We start from the raw sequence: 26975 nt of genomic DNA on the forward strand, positions 1-26975 counted from the left end.
GGCCACTCCCAGATCCTTTCGATTCAGGACCGTCAAGATTACTCTCATCATAATAACGGTTAACAGAGAGAGTTTGATTCAGGTAAAAAATTATGTCTGCTGAGTAGATAAATAATACATAGAGTTGTATCTTCCACAACAAATTTGTTAACCTTCCTTTGCAAAAATCAAATAATTGTATTTCTCATGTCAGGCCCCACGCTAGTGCAGCGGTACGTCTACGGACTTACAAAGCTAATATCAGGGGTTCGATTCCCCTCGGCGGGCTCCGCAGGTAGCTCGATGTGACTACTAAGAAAAACACACATTCTCATGTTGGTTAGATCAAAGTAAATCTTCATTAATAACAATAATTATAAGATTTAAAACGCTGAGAACGATTAGTAAGATGTTAATTTCATGCCTTATTAACTAATCCTAATAAACAACTTGTAAAACTCTATGAAACAATGTTTGGTTGATATTATATCTAACTGTTAAAAGTAACTTAACTTAAAAGCTTTTGCAGACGGTAACAGGTGGTCAGGACGCTTGATTTGCAATATGTAGGACCGGTGTTCGAATCCATATACCACCAAACATTCTTACCTTTTCAGCTGTTGGGGTTGTTATAATGTTTCGCTAAATCCCACTATTTGTTGGTAAAAGAGTAGCCCAAAAACTGGCAGCGGGTGGTGGTGACTAGCTGCTTTCCTTTTCGACTATCACTGCTGCCCCCAGTGGCTCAGCGGTATGTCTGCCGACTTACAACGCTAAAACCGGTTTTGATACCCGTGGTAGGCAGAGCACAGATAGCTCATTGGGTAGCTTTGTGCTTAAGTAACAACAACAACTATCACTGCTAAATTAGGGACGGCTAACACAAATAGCACTATTGTAGCTTAGCGCGAAATTTAAACCTAACCAGATGTTACCATTAGCCCTTGTTTCTTTTCTTCATCTGTGTGTGTTCATGAACTCTCTTGGTTGTTTTTTTTTGTTATTGTTTTGTTCTTTTCAAAAAGTAAAATATAAATCTTGAGTTTTCTTGTGCGATATTAAATTTATAATACAGACTAAAATTTTAGAGGGAAAAATAGTGTTGAAAACAGTACCGAACTAATAAAAAATAAGAATTTCTCCATAAAAGGACAGCTTACGTTTAAAATTTGTTATACTTTCAGTACGATAACATTTTAGTTTTATTTATATTTAACAAAAAAAACCAAAAACTTTACTACATCTTTCAGGTTTCTAAATGGAAAAATAAACGTTCACTGAAACAAATAAACAACAAAAAAGGAAATTTGTATTATATTTTACCTTTCTATAGTTTCCAGGCATATAAATTTTAATAAATTGTGTATATGTTTTTCAGAAGAAAACTAAAAACAGTCTGAATGAATATACCTAACTAAGTATTACTTTCTTACTTATAAAAAGTAGAAGGTGTTGTTTCCTCAGTTGAGCATTCACACTGTTTACAATCAATAATATTCCCAATTATATTAAGCATTATGTTTTATTTCTGTCGAAGAATTGTGTTGTTTGTTTTATTTTCTGGTTCTAAGTATAAGTTTCTAATTGTTTTCTTTGTATGTCTGATTTCACCGACCACGTGTCATGGTTACAATTCTTGTTCCACAAGACAGTTATTATGATCAACTGATTTGTTCATTTTGGTTGGGTAGGATTACAAGTCAATAGCAAATGTATTCCATTAACGCTACTAACGGAGAAAAAAATGCTCACTTAGGACGACAAGAGAAGTGGAGCTAAGTATGGTTTGTAACTGTGAAAATTTAGCACGTGATGTTTACGTCAACGTTTTATGATTTACAAAATTAAAATCTACACGCATCTAGGACTGTCTTTAAATTGTCTTTCAAACTAAAACAAAATGACGAAAATTAAAAAAAAACAACTATTTTTTTATTTTGGAATCTGAATGCAAGCTGTCTCTATCAGTCAGATAAATACATTCAACGCGTCGAGTTATCCTCTGATAGATTTAACATACACGAGCACAGTGTAGACTACCTGAGGACTTTAGTTATACAAAAATAAACCACCTTTAAAGAATGCGTCTGTTTTATGTTGCTGCATTGAACGCAATGATGTAATGCTTTTATAGAAATGTTTGCAATACTAATGTTAGGATTGTTGCTATGCGGTTGGTGTTGGAATATGTTAAATTTGAACAGTTACTTTGAATAAAGAACATCATTGTTATGAAATATTCATTCGGCATTCAAGAACATTGGTCGCGACACGCACGTATCTCAGATTTACCAACCAGTTTTTGTTATATCGACTTTTACGTGTTTTAATATTATCCGTTTTGGAAGTTATTGGATTTTGCCATTGCTAACAGAGAAAAGTATTTTAAAAAATCGCAATTTTATCAAAAATACCTATAGTACAAGCAATGTATTATGGTAATACAAAGTCGTATTTGGTAATACAATGAGTTTTTTTGTTCTCATTCTTTATAAAATCATTTGAATTTCTTTCGAGTAATTCATATCCTTATTTTATTGTACATTTTACAAAATCAGTCAGTTCATTAAATAATATATGCACGTGTCTCGTACAGTGATAAATACAGTATTGTAGTTTTAAACATGACAAAACCATAATTAAATTTCTAAATCTATAACCTTTTAATAGTTTCCGTATAAACAGGGTCGGCTAGTGTCTTCAGTTTCTTCAGTGAAAGTTTAAGGAGTTTAGATAAAAATATTGCATTATATTTAAATAATTCATAAAGCCTCGCTTTGTCAACCCTCTTTCGTGGCCAATCATAAGCACTTTTTCTCTCCTTCCCACAGCACGAGCTATTAATCTTTACTGCGCTTTAAAGTGAAAAGAAATGTCTAACAGCTGGAAGTAATATCCACTCTTCTTTCGCACACACAAAAACTACCTCAGTCACTCACAGAACAAAGCTGGACAATTTTTCATTTCTCGTCTGGCTCCACCTAACTGTTGAACGACAGATTTACATGTTTATTACAACACATTTTTTTCTTAGGTACTCTTCTAAGTCCAGTCATGTTTTGTGGAATACTAAGCCTTTTCTTTTGTTGTTAATTGTTCTACTGCAGTCTTTCAGTGTCTTTATCATCATGAAAAAAGTCCTCTTCCTTCTGAATCCCAATGTGATGCCGGGAATTGCACAACGTTTCTCTTTCAGGACAAATCAGTGAAATTATGATGAAATGTACTTTTCTAAATCTCACTGATTATAATAATTTCTACATAGCGTTTAACACTCAAGTTATCTTATCAAACTCGCAGATTTCAAGCGCTTTAATACAATAGCAAACAACGGTTAGTTGCCATAAAGGAAAAAAAATAATGATTCCCCGCCTACTCCTTGGGCGTAACTCGTTAAAGTGAGAAAGGTAAACACGTAAACCTCATCGTTATACATAATATATAATTTTGAATTCCTTGACAACAAACTTAAATATATAATGATCGTAGCTACAGCGTGTTGGGTTGTTCACCTTTTCACCACCGGTTTACAAAACGGGACAATAAAATCTTCACTTTGCAGTGATTCAACCATTAAGTCAACTACCTCTAACACTAAACTGGTTGCTGAAGAAGTAAGCCCACGTTAATTACATAAAACTACGTCCTTCAACTCCTTCACACAAACTTGTTGTTACCTTCTGGCATGTTTGTAAGGTTGCCTTAGGAATACGGTCAAGAGTACAACAGAGGCTTGGCGTTTTATTTGTTTCTGGCAAAAAAAAAAAAAAAAGAAAAAAAGATGAATCTCATGAGAACATTCTGTGTTTCCATAACAACGAAGCTTCATATGTTCCACTCAACATACACGTGATTGTTCTACAGCCTTTATATTTAACAAAAACGCTGAAGTGTCTTGCTAAGAGCTATAGATAAGTAGATTATTGCTTTTGATATATGAATTTTGAGTATTTAACTTTATATATGTGCTTAAAATCAAAACTAAAGCATTAAAATTTCGCAAGTTTTGAGCTTTAACTATATATTTTTATTCAATAAAAAAACAGTGGTGAAAATTAAACCGATAGTCTAACTCGTTCCATAAGACGTGTTCCTGTTATTGATTTACTAAACATCACCTATGTTGTTTCACATTTAATGGACTCTTAACCAGTACCTGGTTATTATCACCTCCAGTACAATTGAAAAAACAAACAAAATAAGATAAGCCATAATGCGACTGTATTGTTAAAGTGTACCTACAGAGATAACTCTAGCCTGTATGGTTGAAATATTCCTGTAGAGATAATTCGAGCTTATACTGTTAAAGTGTTCCTATAAATAGGAACTATAGCTCCAGCCTGTATTGCTAAAGTGTTTCTACGGAGATACTTCAAGTATGTATTAGTAAAGTGTTCCTACGATGATACTTCAAGCATGTATGAGTAAAGTGTTCCTACGATGATACTTCAAGTATGTATTAGTAAAGTGTTCCTATAGAGATAACTGTAGCTAGATAGTTTAATAAAACATTACCTAAATATCAGGGGTGAAGTGATTTAAAGTTTAATTTTTCTCTATTTGATCTTGTTTCGAGTTAGAGTGAAGTATTTAATTACATTTGATTAATATTTACTTTCGGCAAGACTCATATCACAATTAGTAATGTAATGTCGTGCAAAAGCTTTTAAACACCATCCCAATATTTACTAACGAAATTCATAAAACAAGATGAAATTTTACGTCTTGTATTATGTTTGTTAATACTCCGAGAACCGTTTGGAAGGGTCATCTGCTTCAGCCACTGCGCCTCAGTAACATGTCGTCTGTTAGTCAGTCGGTAGACACTAAAATGACGTCACATAAGTTGCATTATAGTGACGTCATTAAAACATGCGCATGTCCAGGATCACGAGAAGACTTATGTACTTTATAGGCTACAACATAGCATGACATGTGCACTTCAGAAGTAAGAAATAAAAGTAGCTTTTGTCTTAATCTTGGTTTTATTTACTCTTGAAACAAAATTATTTTTAGAACACTCCAATAGTACATCTTGCATAATGCATATACAGTAAATCGTAATATCTTAAACGACTCTGTTTGAAACTCATAAAAAATTTTGTGTTCCCAATTTTCTGCTTTTGAACGTAGAGCTAGCTAGTGATATTGCTGTAATCTTTCGATTTGCAGTTAATTATCAGAAATGAAAGTACTTCGTTCGATGTTTTTTTTTTACGTTGTGCGTACAAGTTTTTCATCTCAGTGCACTATATGGAATGATTTAACTGTTTATAAGAGTTAATTTATCTTTGAAGTAACTTGGGTAACAATCCCATGGACGGAAGTTATGTAAATTGACGAGTAATTAAAGGTTATCTAAGACATGAAAAGTTACTTTCTTTATATGTAATTGTAAAAAAAGTCATAAAAACTGCAAAACATAAAATATGAAACTGACTACAATGCTCTTATATTCGTATAGGGAAAAGCAAAAGGTTAAAAGGTGTTAATGTTATCATATTTTAATTCCGATTTTTCAGTTAACCAAACTGTTAAAAAAGTACTACTTAAGTGAAGAACAAGAGACAAGATAAACTGTATGCTATACTTTTGTACTTTTGATCTAAGATCTAATGCTTTCTTATAAAAGTAAGAGTTAGCTGAGCAAGACGAGGTACTGAAACAAGCTACATACTCACGTGTTTAGTATCCTGGTTATCGGTTAATGTTAGATTTTTTTTATTAAAATAAGGGTTAGCTGTAAATGGTAAACACGTATTTAGTATCGTGGTTATCAATATACTACAAACGAAGTGAATATACTATTTTCTTGGCCTGGCATGGCCAGGTAGGTTAAGGCGTTTGACTCTCCGTCGCACTAAACACGCTCGCCCTTTAAACCGTGGGGGTATTATAATATTAAGGTCAATCCCACTATTCGTTGGTAAAAGAGTAGCCCAACAGTTGACAGTGGGTAGTGGTGACTAGCTGCCTTCCTTCTTGTCTTACACTGCTAAATTATGGACGGCTAGCGCAGACAGCGCTCGAGCAGCTTTGCGCGAAATTTGAAAATAAAGGAACTATTTTTTTTCAAACTATAACATAGTATTGAAATATAGTCCAGATGAAAATAACTTTGAGTTTTGAAAAACAGTAATAATTAGTTATTAGATTTGAAGTGATAACGAAACAGTTTTTTCAAACCTTAATAAGTGAACATATCTTGTTTTTGCTTTTCTCGTAACAATGATGTTATTCCTGTATTTAGAATTGTTTAAAAAAATCTCGTTTCTTTCGTTGTTGTGTTCTGAAGAAACAGACATTTTCGATTAATACATTTTCTGTGAAATATTGCCAAGAACGAGTTTTGTTAGGATCTTAAAAAATAGTAGTGGTAAGAAACCTATTAATAGGTCATACTTATTTACATCATAAGTAAATAAATAAACGTACGTAAACACATCGAAATCAAATCACTTGAACGGATATTGATTGCGATTCTATGCCTAAGTGATTTGAAGTTAAGACATTTTAATGGCGAGAAAATGTAGAAGGACATATAAAAATGATTAAAACCTGAGAGAACACTTTTCATATTATAATGTCAACGTAAATATAATGACTCAAACACCAAAAATAAGTTGATACTTATGTTTAAATTTGTGAAAACAATTCACACGCTAATAAAAAAGACAGTAACGACATAATAACTAAAATCTATTGCGTCATTAGACGTAAGACTAATGGCTCTTTATAATTTCTTAATTGTTATATGTCAGTGACTTAATCAAGAAATTGAGATTACGGAGGAAGCGAATTACCGTAGGAGTCTGTGACGTTAGGAGAAAGCACACAAAAAAGCGCTTATGGTGGAGTTGATCAATGGAAAATAAACGGTTGTCGTTTCATTAAAGTAATTATAAACACGTTTTTAACAATCACATTTTACATTTTATTAAATGTTAATAATAGATGAGAAACAATGTAACTCCTGCCCAAAATAATAGTGTATACTGCGTTGATTTTACTGAACCTTTTTCGAATTATTTTTGTATGCATCTCAAGAGCCAACTTTCTAGAAGTGAGGGCAACATTAATATTTGGGAAGATCATCTGAATCAAGAAGTACGTGTTTTGTATAAAAAATATGCAACGTATCCGTCGTGAAATACAGGAATACGTGTGTGTTTTGTGTACCCTAGCTGACTTGTCCTTTCTTATCACGAAACTAGTGTCTTGTACGAAACGTTTATCAACAGCTTGGTTCTGAAAAAAGTATGAAATACTTTTATTTGACCTCTAAAATTTTCAGCGCTTTTTCTGTGTAGATAAAACAGTCTAAAAATACTTTTACCTCAAAGAAAAAATATTAAAATATCAGTTACGCCACAAGTAGGTTTAGTCATTCTATTATCTATAGCAATTCTAGAAATTAAGGTTGGAAGTGAAGAAGAACACGGAACAATATGTCAATCATTATATCTGTGAATTCCATTGGTTTTCTAACTGCAGGCACGTGACTAAGTAGGTGTGACTGTACAGTTAAGACTGAAATGAATAAATACTAATATAAATATAGCACAAATTTACAGTTTCAGAATAAAACAGGTACTAAAACCTGTAATTATTTCAAACTGGGAAAAGATAGATTATTAAAAGACTCTACTGTGTCTCACTGATATTTTTACTTATAGTATTAAAACTAGAACACTAATTCAGATACTACCTTCTAAGTTAAACAATGAACTGGAATGTTTGCACGAATAATAACGCCACAGGCAATAGTGATACTGCTTAAAATGACACCAGTAACAGTGCCACAGGCAATAGAGACACAGGTAAAAATATCACCAGTAACAATGTTATAGACAACAGATACACAGATTAAAATGGCTCTTGTAATAATGAAAATATATTTAGTAAATATCATAAATATGTATATTTTTTCAAAATAAATAAGTACATATATATGTGTATCGTACATGATCATGTCTTACTGTTATAAACGAAACGTTCTACTAATATAAATCACTTATCCCACAAACAGCTGTTTCAATCCCTCATAACTTCTTTTCGCTTGTACACTTTATTGTTCTATAATACTAAAAAAATACCTATGAATAACTTGTTTTTGCAATGTGGACATTCTTGTTTAAAAATAATTCCTTTTTATGTTCCTATAATTAGAAAAAAAATAAACTTTAAATCTCTTCTACTACAAAGTTTCAGGGAATTCTACTTTTCATCAGTAGCCTTGAATGAGGACAATCCTAAAGAACAAGAGAAGGATTCAGACAGTAATAGAACGTAAGTTAAAATCTATGACATTTCGTGTTGTCTAATTGGGGAAATGAATATTAAGTCCGATCTATTGGTTGACTCGCCGCTTATCTCTGAGTTATACCAGTTTCGGAGAATTCCACCTCTCGCCAGTAACCTTAGCTAAGGACCAATAGAGAGAAAAAGACTAGGCTTCTTATAGCGGTGAAGCGCTAATTATATGTATGGTGTTTTAAGTTGTCTAATTCTAATAGTGGTGAAGCGTTAATTATATGTATGGTGTTTTAAATTATCTAATTCTAATAGTGGTGAAGCGTTAATTATACGTATGGTGTTTTAAATCATCTAATTCTTATAGTGGTGAAGCGTTAATTATATGTATGGTGTTTTAAATTATCTAGTTCTTATAGTGGTGAAGTGTAAATTATATGTATGGTGTTTTAAATTATCTAGTTCTTATAGTGGTGAAGTGTAAATTATATGTATGGTGTTTTAAATTATCTAATTTTTATAGTGGTGAAGCGTTAATTATATGTATGGTGTTTTAAGTTGTCTAATTCTAATAGTGGTGAAGCGTTAATTATATGTATGGTGTTTTAAGTTGTCTAATTCTAATAGTGGTGAAGCGTTAATTATACGTATGGTGTTTTAAATTATCTAATTTTTATAGTGGTGAAGCGTTAATTATATGTATGGTGTTTTAAGTTGTCTAATTCTAATAGTGGTGAAGCGTTAATTATGCGTATGGTGTTTTAAATTATCTAGTTCTTATAGTGGTGAAGTGTAAATTATATGTATGGTGTTTTAAATTATCTAATTTTTATAGTGGTGAAGCGTTAATTATATGTATGGTGTTTTAAGTTGTCTAATTCTAATAGTGGTGAAGCGTTAATTATATGTATGGTGTTTTAAGTTGTCTAATTCTAATAGTGGTGAAGCGTTAATTATATGAATGGTGTTTTAAATTATCTAATTCTTATAGTGGTGAAGCGTTAATTATATGTATGGTGTTTTAAATTATCTAATTCTTATAGTGGTGAAGCGTTAATTATATGTATGGTGTTTTAAGTTGCCTAATTCTAATAGTGGTGAAGCGTTAATTATACGTATGGTGTTTTAAATTATCTAATTCTTATAGTGGTGAATCGTTAATTATATGTATGGTGTTTTAAATTACCTAATTCTTATAGTGGTGAAATGTTAATTATATGTATAGTGTTTTGAATTGTCTTTTGCTAAAAACTATCTAATTTCTTATAGTTGAATCTGTACTCATGCCGCAGTGAAAAGGACTTAGTGTTTTCCTTTAAACAAATTAAGCTGTTCAATTCCAAAATATTATGTGAAGAGATAAAAACAAACAGTTGAACTCTTAACACGGTTTTCTCAGTTTCAATTATTCTTTTAGTATAACGAAACAAACACAATATTTCAACTGCTTCAACAGTTACAAATAAAGATGGTAAATACCAGTCCACGCAGTTTATATGGTAAATTCTAAATTTAAACCACAAACTAACTCTGTTGTTTGCATTACCTATTTAGTAATTACAAAATTTTAAAACGTTGTAAGTAAAATTAGTATTTTAATTAGCTCGGCATGGCCAGGTGGTTAGTGCGCTCGACTGAAGGCCACGGGTTTGAATCTTTATCACACCATGCTTGCCCTTTCAGCCTTGGGGACGTTACAAAGTAACGGTCAATCCCACTATTCGTTGGTAAAAGAGTAGCCTAAAAGTTGGAGGTGTGTGGTAATGACTACTAAGATAGGGATGGCTACCGCAGATAGGTCTCATATAGCTTCGCGCGAATTTCAAAAAAGAAACAAACAGTATTTACGTTAATTTACATGCTAACTCGTAAATACGTTAATTTACACGCTAAATCGTAAATTCTATAATTTTTGCTTTGGAATTTCTTACTCCATCATACCAACTTTTTTTTTTATTACAGATGAATGTTTAATGGCGAACGGAAGGGGCCCCATTCTAATTAAAACTTTTAGCATGGTATTATATTTCGAGGATGAACGCGAGTAATTTAGAGAAATTCGTTCATTGGCGTTTGTTATACAGTACTTCAATAGTGCTCAAGTTTATCGACTTATGTCTATCATGAAATTATTAACAATTATAGTTTCTTATAAATGTTTCACACACACAAAACAGACACATAAAGTTTGTATGAAAGTAATTAGATGCCTGGAAGCAGAGAAATATAAAGAAGTTAAATATTGTTACCCACCTAAATATTTTCATAAAATAATTTACTAAAACAAATAAATATAATAGTATCTAAGCACTAAATATTATGTTTTTAAACGGTTTGAGACATTACCTTATTACAAATGTTTCTTAAGGCTAACTTTAATATCATGAAAAGTAATAAATTATCCGTATAAGCTATAAATTATGATGATGTGTTTCGCCATATAATATTGAAACTAATATTCATACTGGCCTGGCATGGCCTAGCGCGTTAAGGCGTGCGCTTGGTGATCTGAGGGTCATGTGTTCGCGCCCGAGTCGCGCCAAACATGCTCGCCCTCCCAGCCGTGGGGGCGTTATATAGTGACGGTCAATCCCACTATTCGTTGGTAAAAGAGTAGCCCAAGAGTTGGCGGTGGGTGGTGATGACTAGCTGTCTTACACTACTAAATTAGGGACGGTTAGCACAAATAGCCCTCGAGTAGCTTTGTGCGAAATTCCAAAAAAAAAAAAAAAACAAAATTATTCATACATTTATTTCATTTAAGGAAGTATAGTTTTTCTTATTAAGCCTTTCTGCCAAAGGAACGATTTTATTGTGATACAATTAGTCTCAACACAAGTAGGAAGACAAGTTCAATCTTACTTGGTTGGAAATAATAATGATTAGATCTTAAGCACTCTATTTAGTTTGTGAGGCTCGTTTGAAAAATATTTTTATGTTCTTAAAAGTTTCTCCGTCGTGTCGTAACTAAACTGCTAATGAAACCAAACACACAAACACTCTTATAAAACATCAAGATGCCTATCCTGTTTTTTCGGTTTCAGGTCAGTTTATTAACGTCAGTTTAAGTTCAAAAAGCAAATGTTCGTTTCTAACGACACCGAGCATGGCCAGATGGGTAAAGGCGTTCGACTCGTAATATGAGGGTCGCGGGTTCGAATCCCCGTCTCACCAAACATGCTCGCACTTTCAGCCGTGAGGGCGTTATAAGTGACGGTCAATCCCAATATTCATTGGTAAAAGAGTAGCTCAAGAGTTGGCAGTGTGTGGTGACGACTAGCTGCCTTCCTTCTAGTCTTACACTGCTAAATTAGGGACGGCTAGCGCAGATAGCCCTCGTGTAGCTTTGCGCAAAATTCAAAAACAAACAGGCATAAAATTAAAACTCCTTTCTTAGGCTCGTACTTTCTATAACATTTTCAAAAAATGATAGTTATAAAATAGTTATTTTCCCTGTTATACTATCGAAACTTTTTTGGTAAAAAAAAACCTTATTTACAAAACTTACAGTAGCCAATAACTTCTAACGTTGTTAGCAACGTATAAATAAACGATGGTTCAGAGGCATAACTAAAAACCAGTAAATAAATAGGTTCAAAGTTATAAAGAGCATCGTAGATCAAAATATATTACGTTGAGAATAACCTTTACTACCCTTCAAATACTTATTGGTTTCTCTTGTACCAATCTTAATGTCGTCTTGCGTTTAAAATTGATACTTATTAGAAGTATGTTATTAAGTCCGAGTTAATGAAGAAGGGATAAGTTAAACATCTTAAAACTTCTAATACTTCAAGATTCTTTACATTCGTTATGTTATCAAGCTTAGATTGCTACATTAAGAGTATCTGAATGCCCTCAGTGCGTCGGTGCAAACAACTAATGCACGTCAGTGGGGACACTGCATGCGTAAAAACTGTTCATAATTACCAAATATAACTGTTTCTAAAAGTTTCATATTACTGCATTTATAGTAATTCCAATAGGATTCTTATTCAGTAGTCAGATCTCTTCAAGTAATACTTATGTTGGCAGTAATAAGTGTCATGTTGAAAAGGCATACCATGGACAATAATAACATACAAACAAATGTTTCTGAATCCAAGGTTTAAAATGAACAGAAAAAAAGAGAAAGAAACACTGGATTTCTTCCAACTTTTCATTCGAGTCTGGAGCTCCAAAGAGTGAATTTATAATGAAACAGTAAAAGAGTGAATAAGTTATAATATATTTTACAGTGAATTTCAGAAATTAATTCATATTTTACACTTCATCCCCAGAAGAGCCCTTTAGTACTCTATAATTAATTTTTTGTATGTCAGTAATTTATTTTGATTAAAAAATACACGTGTCCGATTTATAGAAAGTTTTATAAACTGTTTTTGAGAATCGTAATGTTTTCTTCATTATTTTGATAAATATATTTGAAGGTTGAAATCCATATTTTTAATTGCATTTGTTCTTACAGTGAAGTTTCAGTTTCCGACGTTAATATGTGTTCGATATGTTTATGTTAAACCTAAATAATTATGTTAATATCTTTCATCATTACCATAAGAGATATGAAGGGTCACAAATGTTGTCTTTCATCACAGTGTAGCCACAAGTTACACGATAAACATCATCAGATAATATATATAATTATTAACTACATAAGTAAGTTAGCCAATGAAAGACTTCGTTCCTGTTTTTCGTTTTGGAGCAAACTCACATTGGTCTTAGTATTCGAATCCCGAATTTTAGCGTTATAATTCCGTAGACTTACTGTCTAGGGGCGGGGGCAGTTGAAAATGTTTTTCCTTACTTTATTTTGAACGTCTCTGAAAGCTAAATTGAAGTAAGTTAATTACAACCAATCTTGTATCATCTAGTTTCGATATTAAGTTTTAATTACACTGCAGGAGGCGTCAAGCATCCTTAAAGTTGAAAGTTTTATTGAAATAAGAAATTAAAGCACAAACCAGAAACACTTTTTTTATTTCTACATCATTTTAGTTCTGTCCAAGATTATCTGCATGACTATTAAACGTGACTTCATCAGAAACCCTTAGTATTCCAAAGTGAATTATCATGACCACAGAACATGACCTAAAATTTGATATAGCATTACATTTCTCTGTTTTATTCACGACTTCCAAACACCCGAGGTGAACGTGAAACGTGTTTCACGACGAACCATTACAAAAGGTAGAGGATCTTTGTTTATCAACAATTCAGAGCATATCTTGGTGTGTTGGTTTTTCTCTTAAAAGCTTTGAATTATCAGTATTTTAATATCTGAAAATGTTGTTCTGAATATATCATCACCAATGTTATATTTTGCTTTTTAATCAGTCGAAAAATACATCATGTATATGTTTCAAGTACCTGACTTTCATTAAATACCACTTTTTTTGAAAGGAAGCACGATAAGTTATGTGTTGCTACATCGCTGCTATAACAGAGACTATTTACTCACCGTAGATTAATCTGTAATAAACACAGCGGGTTATGAGTCTAATATACAGTTGCCACTCAGTAACTAGCACAGATTTCACTTTATTTACACATCACGTAGATACCTTTTGGAAAACCTATATAGTTAGGTATTATGTCGTTTGTTTAAAAGCTTCAAACCATTCTTCAAGGTATGATTGTATTTTTAAAACGTGCGTTTCAGATTTAGAGAAATACGCGTTCTAAATATAAAGCAACTGTAAAATATGGCAATAAGGAACTTACATACTACAAAATATTACTACAACCGTCTTACATTCAGCTGTCTTAATGGTAATTTTGATTTCATGTATTAAGTAAAAGATAAAATGTCTCTCCCTCTGTGTGAAAAGCGTATCTAGAAAACTCAAATTTCTGAACCAAAAACTAACTTTTGAGCGACAAACGATCGAATTAAACAGGTTTTCATTCTCGTACGTTGAATATGAGTAAAGTGCGGCCGATAAAATATACCTCTCGATATCAGCTGTAAGCAATATCGCGTCTTATTGTTTTCCTGGTTGGTGGTGTGTAACAACTACAAAACAATAATTGAAAATGGCTCTGGTTTCGAACAATAAAGTTTTTAATGGAGAAAGACGGAAAGCTGTATCCATACACCAAGAGCCAAAACAAAAAGTCCCAGTCCTTTCTGAGTCTGCTATTGGTTAAACCGTGGCTTCAATGAAGATGTCTTCAGTTTTGAAAAGATAGTTGTGAAAAGAATCAATAAAGCATTTTTGTACCGTTCATAATTTACATAAAGTTGGTTAATATTAGCTAATACAAAATGAATCTTACTTGATGTATAAGTACACTGCTGGCCAAAATCTTAAGGCCAATGAACATAAAGAAAAAATATGCATTTTGCTTTCTTAGACTCAATCACTAATTTGAGTAGAGCTTCGAAAGATGAAAATAAAAGAAAACTTTTTTTAGCATTTATTAGCATTTTTAGCATTTAGCACTATGAAATTAGCCTAAATACTAGCTGGTGAAAAGTTTAAGACCATACTGAAACGAAGCATTAATCGGTAAACACGTAACGAAATTTAGTCATTTGTGTTCAAGCATTAGCGTTGTCAACATCTCTCACTGACATTTCCTGTGTTACACTGGGTAAAAACATGGCAAAGGCTAAAAAGTTGACAGAGTTTGAACGTGGCAGAATTGTCGAGCTGCAAAAGCAAGGTCTCTCTCAATGTGCCATCGCTGGTGGATTGGACATAGTAAAGCTGCTGTTGAAAATTTCTTAAAAGACCCTAAGGGATACGGAACAAGAACTTTAAATGGTCGGCCCAAGAAAATTTCGCTGGCGTTTTGCAGGAGGATTCGATGGGTTCTCCGGCAAGACACCAGGTGTTCGTCGAACCAGATTAAGGCCCTTACGAACGGAGAATGCAGCTCAAGAACAATTAGACAGCATCTACGAGAGAAAGGCTTTAAAAACCGTAAACGTCTTCGGAGGCTACGCCTCCTTCCAAACCACGAAACAGATCAATTAAACTTTGTTGAGAAGCACCAAACATAGGACGTAGAAAAGTGGAAGAATGTTTTGTTCTTTGATGAGAAAAAAAATTAACCTGGATGATCCAGATGGATTCAAACGTTAATGGTAGGATAAAGATATTCCACCGGAGATTTCTCTACACGACACAGTAGAGGATCTTCCATCATGATCTGGGGTGCTTTCTCCTTCCATGGAACAATGGAGCTTCAGGTTATACAGGGGCGTCAAACAGCGGCTGGGTACATCGGCATGTTGGAGAGAGCATCCTTATTGACTGAAGTCCCTCGCTTGTGTAGAAATTACTGGATCTTTCAGCAGGACAACGCTGTAATGCACAATGCCCGCAGGACAAAGGACATTTTCATGGCGAATAACGTGATTCTTTTGGATTATTCAGCGTGATCCTCCGAACTGAATCCCACTGAAAATGTTTGGAGGTGGATGGCAAGGGAAGTCTATAGAATGGACGTCAATTCCAAACAGTGCATGATCTTCGTGAAGCCATCTTCACCACTTGGAATAACATTCCAGCCAGTCTTCTGCAAACGCTTATATCGACCATGCTAAAGCGAATGTTTGAAGTTATTCGCTATGACGACCGTGCAACTCACTACTGAGACCGTTAGTTGGGCATTTTCTACCCTGTTTAGGACTTTTTTTTCGTGTGGTCTTAAACTTTTGACCAGTTATTATTTAGGCTAATTTCGTAGTGTTCACATTTTCTCTATTAAATGCTAAAAAAGTTTTTTTTTTTATTTTCCCTTTTCTTATTTTCATCTTTCGAAGCTCTACTCAAATAAGTGGTTGAGTCTAACAACGCAAAATGCATATTTTGTCTTTATGTTCATTGGTCTTAAATTTTGGCCAGCGGTGTACATGTGTGTAATACTTACCTAGTGCATTTCAAAACATATCAAAATATCTCTATGAATGTTTAGAATACCGTAAAGTTGGGCTGATTACTACACCAGTTTGTAACAATTGTGTTACAGAATGTTAGAAATAATTAACATCAGTAACTCACCCTCATGTTTACATATTAGAACATATACGCAAAGTACAGAGCCGCCAGGACGGGCTGATTAAATTAGTTAATATTAACTAACTCTCAGGGTTTGTGGGCAAAGTTCTGGTTAGGAGACGGGGGAGAAGTGGTTCTCTTGTAATGAAACGAATCAAAGGCAACTGTAACAGATATAGTAAAACTCTTGTTCCCAGGCTATAATTTTATGAACCAACTGTGTTTTAGCTTTCGAGAATAAATTCAGCATTTAGTACATTTTGTACTTACTCAAAACCACGACTGATCAATTTTTACATAAACAATTCGTTTGTAAAGCCGTTGAAAGTGGTATTATTGTAATGGATACGATAAGATTTTGAAACGTTCTATTTTCGGCAAATCAAAAACAATGCATCACTAATTGTAAGAAAAGCTTTTCGGTGGGTAACTAATTATGTGAGGGGAAATCAATACATTAATAATTTTATTTGTACTTTTCTTCATTTTTTGGCATCTATTAATTCAAAACGTTCAAAACTTAAAATTGCGTTATTTTATTCTTCTTACCACTATACCGTAGTAGTACCGACGTAACAGTTTGGAAATCAAACCTGTGTTTTCTTCAGTCGATGCAAAAATCGTTAACTGGTATAATTCAATAATAAATACTAAAACAATTGGAAAGATAACAATAGCAAAGCTGTATATCAAAAGTAATACTTCCAGTCATAAAGAAAATATTTTGAGAAACACAGAATCTGTTATGCCGTTTATATGTTATTAACCACAAAGCTACAAAATGGACTGTCTGTGCTGAACCCATCTTGGTAATGAAACAAGATTTTGAGCGTTATAAGTCTTACCGGTATGCCAATCTACCACTGTAAATTCTTAATTAGGGACGAACAGTTGTCAGTTAAATAATATCTAAGAACAATTGAAACTTGGCGAATGCCTCCATTGTTAACGGGTTTTGGCATTCGTATGTTTTAATAAGCAGGCTAATGATATAGAAATATACATATCTGGAACGAACAAACAAGTTTTTGATTTTTTTTTTTATTATTTAGGATCTTCCACAGTACATTGGAACAAACAACACTTTGTCTTTGCTTTAATAACGGTCAGTAGGGTTGGGCACTCAATCTATAGGTAACGGGATTGAATCTCGTCACCGAACGTGCTCACCTTTGCAGTCGCGTGGGCTGGTGTAGGGCTGGCCTTCCCTCTAGTTTATCAATTCGAGATTAGGTACGGCTATTGCAGGTAGCCTTCAAGTACCTTTGCGCAAAGTTAACCATCACCACCACCACCAACAACAAAATTTTAATATTGGTATGTATGTATATTACCAGCAACAAGTGAAACTTCATTCGAAATTTGTTTTGAATTTTCGTGCAGATCTATACACGAGGGCTACCTGCGCTAGCCGTCCCTAAATTAGCAGTATAGGACTAGAGGAAAGACAGCTAGTTATCACCACTCACCACCAACTCTTGGGGTACTCTTTTTACCAATGAATAGTGTGATTGATCGTAACGTTATCATGTATCCCTAGCTGAAAAAGCGAGCATGTTTGGTATTGTGAGGATTCGAAGCTGCGACCCTCAGATTACGACTTGAGTGCCCAAACTACCTGGCTATCATTAGAAGTTTACCTGTGGAAAAAGAATTCACTCATTTCACTTTGTTGAAGCTTATGTCAGAAAGTCCGGAACAGAACTTCAGATTCTGTCAGTGTAAATAAAGTAAAAATTATTATTTCGCTGTAATTAATCAAACTTTTACATGGGCTTTTACATATAAAATGAGGCCTAGGTATTTGAACATATTTTATGATCTATATGTGTATGTGTGTGTGTATCACTTCTTTAACATGTTTAAATGATAGAATTTTGTTACTTGCCGCTGCTCTGTTTAGTTTTTAAAAGTCATATACAGAATAACGTCACGTAACATCAATACAAAGATATCTAGCGCGTTGAGTCTGATTAATTTGAGTAGCTTCACCACATTTGTTGTCAGTAGTGGAAGTTATACTTGTGGATACTTACTAAAAAAAAGTACCTACACAAACTTAAAGCTCTATCTACCTGTTTATGATAAGTAGCCAACTTATTGTTTACTGTGCACAATTTGCGATGTAACGTTTTTCAAGATATTCTGATTAAATTCACTTTGACAGTAAGTGAGGCTTTGGAACATCGAGAATTGTTGTTTGCTGACATAAAGGTTTTATTAGTTTTATAAAGCTATTTTTATTGTATATTAGTGTCCATCATATTAATATTCTGTAAGCGAAGGAATAATAAATCATACAATAGAGAAAAAAATATTGCGGGGCTTTAGAGATGACAGTGCCATCTTAACACAGTATTCTATTTGCGTATTTAATTATACATGATCGAGTTAAAGGAGAACAAGAAATACTGTCATTGTACAAATTATAATTCTATTCTACATGTGCCCTACCTGCCTACTATCATTTGACGTCTTTTTTCTCGCTTAATACTGTAAGAACTTTTGTTAACGTACGTATATAATTGGGGCAGTAGTTTGTTCTTTAACGTAAAACTACGCGTACACGTGTCACTTTGAACTAAAACGTGTAAAAAAATAAGTCCACCTGTGAACCTTTTGTGGCGAGACTAGAAATGTTCACGTAATGCGTAGCTTTTGAAACGTTTACGAGATCAAGTGAAATGAGCACAAGTCCAAATTCGGGATTTGGTAAGCGGCACCAACCTAATAAAAATACTTAATTTCGGACAGAGTACTGGTATTTTCTACATGTTTTTAAAGTTCCCTTGCGGCAGTTTCAAGACCTGGAATTCGCTACAAATACAAAATATATGAAAATGTTAGTGTAAAAGCGAAGATGCTCTCTTTATGATATAACATTTATAAGTCTAGGACTTTCAAAAGCAGGTTTATGACAATGAAAAGCTGAATTGTAATCGAAAAATAAAAAAAACGACAAGCTGTAAAATAAAAAGATCGAATGTGTTGTTCTTATTTTCATAATCAAAACGTAACGTAAATAAAGTCATCTTAGAAAGATTAATCTCTATCTGATAATATTTTATCAGCACCTTAACGTTTATACCAGTATTAAACGATGTTCACCCTAACAAATCAGAAACGAATAGCAAACGAGTAGCATATTTTTATTATTACTGATACTTATATCGATTTAGTTTTATATACTTCCTTATGAATGTTACAATAACCTGTTTGTTGGCAGTCGTTCCAAAACTAAAATCAATATAGGCGGTAAAATATATCAGTTCGTAAGACAACTTCAGTTTTTCTCTGTTAGTTTAGCAACACCGGTACTACAGGTGTCTTGCTGTGTAATTTTAGTGATAATTTATCTCTAAGCCATTCAAACGACCAAAATATTTCTCCTTAAAAACATCACGAAAATACTTTATTGGTTGAGGCCGTTTACTGCTTGTTTTCATTAAATTCTATTATATATATGTAAATTACCATATTAACGTAATGAAACGTCGAGTGTAGCTCAGCATATTTATATGTATAAATTACTATATTGTTGTAGTAAAAAATCCAGTGTAGTTGTACACATACATGTATAAATTAGCATATTATTGTAATAAATGTTCAGTGTAGTTGTACATATATATGTGTAAATTACCATATTATTGTAATAAAATGTTCAGTGTAGTTGTACATATATATGTGTAAATTACCATATTATTGTAATAAAATGTTCAGTGTAGTTGTACATATATATGTGTAAATTACCATATTATTGTAATAAAATGTTCAGTGTAGTTGTACATATATATGTGTAAATTACCATATTATTGTAATAAAATGTTCAGTGTAGTTGTACATATATATATATGTAAATTACCATATTATTGTAATAAAATGTTCAGTGTAGTTGTACATATATATGTGTAAATTACCATATTGTCGTCAGAAACCAATAACAGTCATCACTCCAAGTATATAAACACCAGAAAATTGGAAAAGGGAAAAATAGAGTTACTCTATCCATTACCCCAATATTTTAACTTTAAAAAAATCTTAAAATATTTGTATTTGCTATTTAAGAAAGTCTTGCAGACACATTTAGCTTTTATTTTATATCTCACTGATAACTAGCATTTAAAAAAGAAACTCCACCTAAAAAACAAAACCTTGAAATTCGCAAAAGCAAAAAAATAAATAAACAAATAAATTGATTTCCGTACTCTCGTAACACTTCGAAGATGTAAGTTTTAAGTGAACGCCTAATAACCTTGGCACTACATGTAGAGCTTATCACATCATGAGAATCGGCTTTTAGCTAGCCCTACATTTACGAAGGCGTTGTCGCTTCTTTCGAATTCACATCTTATCCTACAGTGTTACTTAGAAGAAAAACAAAACAAAACACGTGGCTATACGTCTTAGTTTTCATCAATGAGCCGCCCCTATTCACATTACATTACTGTAGACCGTGTTGTAAATGACAACAATTGATAACAACGCCATCGCACAAAGTGAATAATGTCAATCTCCATTGAATCAGTATCTGTCGTCGCTTATTCTGTCGTTAGGGTGGTAACGAACGAGGTGTGTATTTATCTCGGGATATCACCCACATACACGTGCGCGTAGGATCATGCTGACATACCTTGTATAATTATACATCGTACAATCAATAGTCCGATCAGCGGTAGCTAACCAGAGCATTCAGAATTAAAGAAAAGAATAAATAATAAATATCTGAACTAATGATTTCGATTAAGCTTTGACAATATTAATCTATAGAATATTTAGGCACTATATTAAATCTCGGGGAGAGCAGTATCTTCTTGACTGCTGGTATAGATACTAACCAGAAGATGACCTAAGTAGGTCAAAACCTTGTTCTCTACTTCATTTTAGTTCAAGTTTTAATATCCATATCAGCCGTTTCGAGATACATTTTTACTTCAAGAGGGCTTCTCGTGATCACGAGTTTCTTCCTGAACTACGAAGATATCGTTGTTAGCTCAAACGACGATTAGGCTGCACGGAAAGATTGATTCTTTGTTTTTGTTTTGTCTTTTCCAATTTTTCTGTCCATTTATCTATTTTTATATCTTTAATTTGCCAGAAGCTTAATTGAAACTATAAACCTGTAAACTCATTCTAGAAGTGCTCGTATGAACGACATAGTCTATTTTGTGAAACCGTAAACCTGCAAACTTATTTTAGAACTGAGCATATGGGCAACAAAGCTTGTTTGGAGTCTTTCTTCACATAAGTATTTTTATAAAACTAAAATTAGAATATAATTCATGTTATAAATGTTGAATGAATGCCGATTTTTTTTCTTCTACAATTTAGCGCATTTCGTGATGTATTTATAAAACGTTTTCTCAGTATATGTGAAAATCATTGCAGCAAATGTTAAGAAGATACATAGATAGATTCGGTTTCACCAAATACACATAAAGTCGCCTTGAACGTAGGTGATTCGTGAGATTAAACAGATGCTCACCAAGTGTGGGAGTCGCGAAATGAAACCGTTTTGTTCGATAGTAAACAACTTCAAGTTGGTATATGAAGCCTTAGAAAATAAGCATTTCACTTTCCTTGGAGAGGAGACAGGCGAGAGAAATATAACACTAGTGCATATGTTTTATGTTGTTTTGTTCTGTTAATCTCTCTTTAAAATGAATAAAACCAAGAATTAGGTAAATCAAAATAAAACAAGAAATTCGTCCGTTTAATTAAACTTTTTTCTGAAGAATGTTCGTATTTTCAAATAATGTTCCTCCTCATTTGTGGATGAATCGAAGCTTTAGTGAACTACCTGGGCTGATAAACGAGCCGGATTAAAAGTGTAGCGTTCATAAACTCAAATATCACATTACTATGTGAAAATAATATTCAGAAAAAAAAACATTAATTATTTCAAAATATATCTATTTACATTTTAATTGCTTTTTTAGATATTGGTTGAGACGAAGAAATAGAAACACTGACATAATCAAACATTTTATCCATACTCATAAGATTATATATGTTTGTGTCTTTTAGAGCAAAGATGCCTTTGGCGTATTGTGTACACTGAGAGGAATCGATCTCCAAATTTTTGCCTTGAAGTTCTTAAACTTACCGCTGACCCACCGATGGGGCTTTATTGAAAGGAATTTTCCATTAATTTAAGTTTATCTAAATGTATTTGAAATAAAACAAAGCGTATTCAGGGAAAATATTTACATTTAGCATATTACTATTTTACATATGTACACATGTGTCATAACGTATTATTGTTCTTACGTATTTGTTATTTTACTGTACAATAATTAGCTTTATAATGGTAATGACAGCACTTCTATATAGCTTTAATTAATTTGTAAAATATGAAAAGATATATTAGGTTATTTTATGTTATCTAAGCCGTTATTTGACAAACGTCCGTGTGTGTGTGTAGTATCTTAGTATCTCCTTATAATTAGTGAGCCGCTGGACCGACTATCACCAAACTGGACATGTACCCTTAACGATCCTCGGGGAGTGATTAAGAGGTGGTTTGGCGTTCTGATCTGGTCGTCTGTGTCCTTCCACGCTTTACTCTTTCGTTGAACAAGTACGTCAGCCGTAAGCTAGTCATTAGAATATTTGAAATAAATACCATATTACCGTGAAGAAAGATTTACTGTTGTTTCATAACCCTGGAAGAATGAACAAAAGGATTTATCAAGTTCTTCTGGCGTTATAGAAGGTGAACGTACCTTGTAACAAGTTATCTGGAGGCCGGGTCTCCAGTTAAAACAAACATGCCTTTCTAAATAGGTCAAATTATAGGTCGTATTACGAATCAAATCAGGTGGGGTCATTTGAAACAAGGTGCCCCACAATAACACACTTAATCCTTAAGGATTAAAATTAATAATCCTTAGTAGGATATCGGCATTAAAGGGTTGTTCAAGCTTAACATGTTGTGTACAGCTTTCATCTAGCCCGGGTTTTAACTGAGCATAGAAAAGAAACCAAGCAACTGTAATAAAATGTCCATAACAACTGTGACCATAATCGGTTCTGTTCTTAAATTAAACATGGTGTAGTAACTTAGATAACATTCGATGTGATAAACGAAAACTTCTATTAAATATAAAGAAAGATGGGAAACTTGCTATAATAATCCACACACACGTTAGACAGATTTTAGTTGGAACATCGAACTTAATTAAACAAATGGTACTAATTATTCACAATTATTCAGATTCTTTGTAGCTCGGATTTAAACTTATTTGCAAGTCTGACAGTCAGACCAGATAATTCTAGAGTTCAGGCACAGCAGTCCGTAATTTTTAGTTTCTGACCACTCACTATAAAAGCTCAACGACTCGTACTGTCCAAATAGGATTGATCCAGTTTCGAACGAAATAACAGGACTAACTGAAGTTTAAGAACGTGTCCTTTGATGAAAGTGTCTCGTTTCAGTGTTGTCTGACCTTCTAATATCTGAACTAGACACTTTAACTACTGGGGCATGGTCAATCTATATAAGGTGCATTGAAACTGAAACACCAAAATATTTGGCTTGAATGGCCAGATGGTTAGTGCGCTCGACTTGTAACCAGAGGGCCGTGGGGACGTTATAATGTAACAGCTAACTCCGCCATTCGTTGGTAAAAGAAAATCTCAAGAGTTGGCGGTGAGTGGTGATGACTAGTTGCCTTCCCTCCAGTCTTACACTGCTAAATTAGGGGATGACTAGGGCAGACATTCCTCGTATAGCTGCGCGAAATTAAAAAAAACAAAACAAACATTAGGCTTAGTTTAAAAATGTGTTTATGACTTTCGAAAATATCGATAAAAACAATGATATAAAAATACGTAAATATTTTAAGCAGTTAAATAATTAATTAAATAGCTTAATAGATGATGAATATGAGCTTGGTGTTCTTAGAGAATAATTAGAAAATATTTTGAAGTTAAAATAAAAACTAAAGTGTATATATATATCGACGCTATTATCCAAATTAATAAGCAATATTTAAAACCAATAATGTTATTTCATACCTTGTAGAAATTTGCTTTAAATAATTAAATGATAGTAAAGTTTATAACAGAGAGTTTGCGACTGGTTATAAAAGAATCATATCTTGTTTATTGCGAGCTTTTTTTTAGCATGTATAGCTCTCTTTCTGTTTGTTTTTATATATAAAGCAAAAAAAATTGTGCCTATCTGTTTGTCCCTTACCTAACTACTCCTAGGTCAGTGGACCAAACTAAACTAAACTTTGTGGGAAGATAATCTGGAAAAAGGGGAATGTTAATGGAGATTCTCAACCCCTCCAACCCAGCTATTTCTGTTGTTGAGCGTTTATTATTTTTTGCGTAAGTTAATGTTAATTAAATTCCTATATAGCACCAAGTACTTACATCAATCAAAAATAAATATTAAATCTTCCGTCCCGCTGAAGTGGAACAGCAATAAGTATTTGGATGTACAACGCTAAAATCAGGTGTTTGATTCTCTACGCACACATTACATTTTCTATAATACAATACGCACTAAATGCAAGAGAGGGCACGCAAACGTCTTATATATCTCAGAGAGTGCCATTTTATTATCTATGGAAGAATACATTGAAAAAAAAATGGCTACCACAATTGCAATAATGCATAAACTCAGATGTTGATACGACGACAGCCACCATAACGCTGATATGAAGAGTTGTTTCTTAAGTTATACTTACTTCCTACTTTGACCCGTGACTTTGCAACTTCATTCCATAAAGCACTTCTATGGCCAGTGATGGCCAAGTAATTAATAAACAGTATGAAAGAACATCAAGCGGTGAGCGCGAGTGACAGAAGGCACCCTTACCGCCACTAATTTTACTGTTACTTGTTCATACAAAATTGACCCTGACTGTCACATAATACATATCACGTTTTAATCATATACACAGTGAGTTATTAAAACTTACGCAAGACTGAATACTGTTATAACATGTTATGTTATAAATAAATATTGACAAAGTTAGGAATTTTGTGTTGTTTATCATAGCATCAACCGATACATTTTTCTAAAGTTCGCTACATTGCATTATATAATTACAACATGTAAAACAAGAAGTATACATTGATGATAGAGACTTATTTAATCCTGGAATTTTATTCCATCTGCGGTAGTCTCCTCTCCCCACTCACCTCCGTGGCACAGCAGTATGAAAAAACTGGGTTTCGATAATCGTGGTGGGTAGAGAACAGCTTTGGTGTATTTTGAATTTTTGCACAAATCTGCACGAGAGCTATCTGCGTTAGCCATTTTTAAGTTAGCAGTGTAAGACTAGAGGGAAGGCAGCTAGCCATCACCACCTACCGCCAACTCTTGGGCTACACTTTTACCAAAGACTAGTGAGATCGATCATCACATTATAACGCTCCCAGGGCTGAAAGGGCGAGCATGTTTGGTGTAAGGGGAAGTCGAACCCCCGACCCTCAGATTAAGTAAGAGTCGAGTGCCTTAACTACTTCGCCATGCCGGGCGGAGTGGAGGACAGATGGCGCGTTGTGTGTAGTTTTGTGCTTAACTTGAACCAAACAGTCCAGCTGCAGTAGACTAAAACTATTTATTAAAAGTACATCTAGAAAAGAGTAACCGATAATTAGACTTAGTTATTAACTATCATAACGATTGAAATAGAATAACCACAATTTAAACGTAATTGTTAGAAAATGCTTGATATCAAAAACTCAGTACTCTGATATGAGTCTCATATTAAATACGTACATATTGTTTGTTGTTCTTTAATTTCGCGCAATGCTACACGAGGGCTATTTGCTCTAGCCGTCTGTAATTTAGCAGTGTAAGACTAGTTATCACCACCCATCGCTGACTCTTGGGCTACTCTTTTTACCAACGAATAGTGGGATTGACCGTACAATATAACGCCGCATGACGGTAAAGTGTGACGGGAATTTGAACCCGCGACCCTCAGATTACGAGTCGAGCATTCTAACCACCTAGCCGTGCAAACACTTATAAAAAGCTATATATATATATATATATATCATAATGTATTGAATACTATACATAGCTTAAACTGTTATACATTTTTTGTGAATTATTTTCAAAAACAAATTAAAAGCTCATTAACTTCAAGCTCGAATGAACTTACAGCATTGAAACCAGTCTTGAGATACTGAACAAATACTATAAAGAACCTTCAAAGAAAAGTTATCCAACAAAACACCAGTCTACTTTATGAAATGTATGTTATACTGTTGTTAGTTAGGTAAAGTAAATAGTTTTTTTAAAAAAACGTAAACTAAAACAGTCATGAAAGTTAAAACAAACACCGGCCTACGAATTTAAACTTCATTTTAATAACGGATTTTCCATAATTCAGCTTCGCAGATTTCGAAAATAATATATTTTTTCCCGTAATTTTTTCTTACTAACTTCGATCGAACTATTATTTCGTTTACCAAAATAAATATATATTTTTAAAATGCTTTTCAACAAAAATACAAACAAACTGATAAAAACGGAAGAGCACTGATGTAAAACGAATATGTGCCCTCATTCATCCTGATTTGTGTGAAATTACGATTTTTTAGTCTCAAAACTAGTTGTTGTGGTCTTTCTTTTATGTATTGCGTATTTTCGGATTGTTTGCTTGTTGTTTTTTTTTCATTTTCGCGCTTGCCGTCCCAAATTTAGCAGAGTAAAACTAGAGGGAAGGCAGCTAGTCATCACCACCCACCGCCAACTCTAGGGCTACTGTTTTA

General features: G+C 33.4%; 1 protein-coding gene across 9 annotated transcripts in view; it reads left to right on the forward strand.

Moving 5' to 3' along the window:
• LOC143252354 (uncharacterized) overlaps window positions 1–26975 on the forward strand; it is a 74758-nt gene that overhangs the window by 40734 nt on the left and 7049 nt on the right. The window contains exons 1-3 of one of the 9 annotated variants that reach the window (XM_076504342.1): window positions 4239–4431; window positions 8149–8268; window positions 22685–22815. The exons of 1 other annotated variant lie outside the window; for it this stretch is intronic. The gene's annotated coding sequence lies outside the window, so the exon portion shown is untranslated. Of the gene's footprint in view, window positions 1–4230; window positions 4432–8148; window positions 8269–22684; window positions 22816–26975 lie in introns of those variants that run through there. 7 more of the 9 variants (XM_076504341.1, XM_076504343.1, XR_013028951.1 and 4 more) reach the window with 7 other exon arrangements.

The sequence above is a fragment of the Tachypleus tridentatus genome, chromosome 6 (assembly GCF_004210375.1).
Source record: "Tachypleus tridentatus isolate NWPU-2018 chromosome 6, ASM421037v1, whole genome shotgun sequence".
Classification (NCBI taxonomy): domain Eukaryota; kingdom Metazoa; phylum Arthropoda; class Merostomata; order Xiphosura; family Limulidae; genus Tachypleus; species Tachypleus tridentatus.